The sequence below is a fragment of the Echinops telfairi genome, unplaced genomic scaffold (genome assembly GCF_000313985.2).
Source record: "Echinops telfairi isolate 266 unplaced genomic scaffold, ASM31398v2 ScPeMD7_5592;HRSCAF=6446, whole genome shotgun sequence".
NCBI classification, from domain to species: domain Eukaryota; kingdom Metazoa; phylum Chordata; class Mammalia; order Afrosoricida; family Tenrecidae; genus Echinops; species Echinops telfairi.
Genome location: NW_022109491.1, coordinates 52,157,113 through 52,158,620, shown reverse-complemented (window position 1 = coordinate 52,158,620; position 1,508 = coordinate 52,157,113).

Below are 1,508 nucleotides of genomic sequence, written 5' to 3'. Positions count from 1 at the left end.
AGCCCCATTGTTTTCTCCCCCAGATTATTTATCCCTCCTATCTTATCTAGATAGACATACAGAGACAATAATAAGTACAAAAGCAAAACAGAGCAAAACAAAGCAACAAAAGAAATAAAACAAAGAACAACAATGAAATACAAACAATGACCAAAATAGAAAAGCTTATAAATACAGTAGTTCCAGGTCTGTTTGTTGACCTTTAGGAGTGTTTTCTGGGGTCTCACGTCCTGGCTCCAAAGTCTATTTTTGGTATTCCCGGGGACTTCATGGCTTTTCTCACCTTGCTGCCCTATTGCATGCCCTTAGAGTTTCGCCCTCATGTGGTGGGGTCAGATCAGGCACAATTCCCACATTGTGTCATGAGTGTTGTCCGCCATAGCACTATGGGTCAGTGAGGAATGTCGTGTCTCATGGTAGGGCTGGCCCTATGATTCTCTCTGTGCATTGGCTGCTCTGATCGGGAATATTGTCCTTGGGGCTTGGTGGGCCAGGATGTGTTCTACTCTCTCTTCTTCCCTCTTCCTGTGCTTGATTGTGCTCTGATCAGATGTGCCCCTCTACCTGAGTTGTAGCTTCAGTGCTGTCCTCTGAAGTGAATTCTTGTGTGTGTGTGTGTGTGTGTGTCTGTGTGTGTGTGTGTAGGGGTGTGGGGGGAGGTGGGAGTGGGGCACGTAGTTGGGATTGGGGCCAGCCCTGCAGAAGGAGGTTCATTTATTCTTTCCCTCGGTTTTACCCGTGTTCCCATGTTCCCTGTCTCAGCTCATAGAGAGACCTTTAAGCTCCGTATTCCCTCATATCCCCAAACTCACCAGGCCTTCTGTAGTCTAGATCCTAAGAATCTCTCTAGTCACCTTCTTTGCATCCTTGTTGGAAGAGCCCTGACTGTAGACATCCCCAGCTCTGGTGTAGGCTGTTGTCACAGATCCTCACACGGCCGCTTTGCTCCACTCCAAGCAACTCTTCACACTGCAATTAAAGATGCCATGTGAAACCATGGTGCTGCTAAGGTCACTTAATTGTTTAAAATTATCCAATGAGTCCCAGTGGCACCAATTAAGTAGAAACCTGAAAAGAATGCAAAAGGTCCTTCCTGCCCTGTCCTCCCCACCCCCACACTATATTTTTAGCCAAATCTAACGCTTTCTTAGGAGTATACGCTCTCACTAGCCTAAATTGCTTTTGGCTCCCCAAATGCACCTGCTTTCTCTCACATCGAAGCCTCTATAGAACTTCCTCATTTCTTAGAGGAGGACATTTACTCGCCACCTCCCCATTTAGCAAACTCTTACCTGTCCTTCCAATTATACCAACCATTTCACTTCTCCTAGGAAACTGTCTCTGATTTGTCTTCCTGGAAGTCGGGACTAGGATTGCATTCCACAAATTGTAACGGAATTCTTGTAACAAAATGTAACTTCATGTCTATTTGTTTATCTAATAAATATTTATGTTAGTTAAACTAACTCTTAATGAAACAAATGTTTATTGAGTGAATGGAAAGAGAG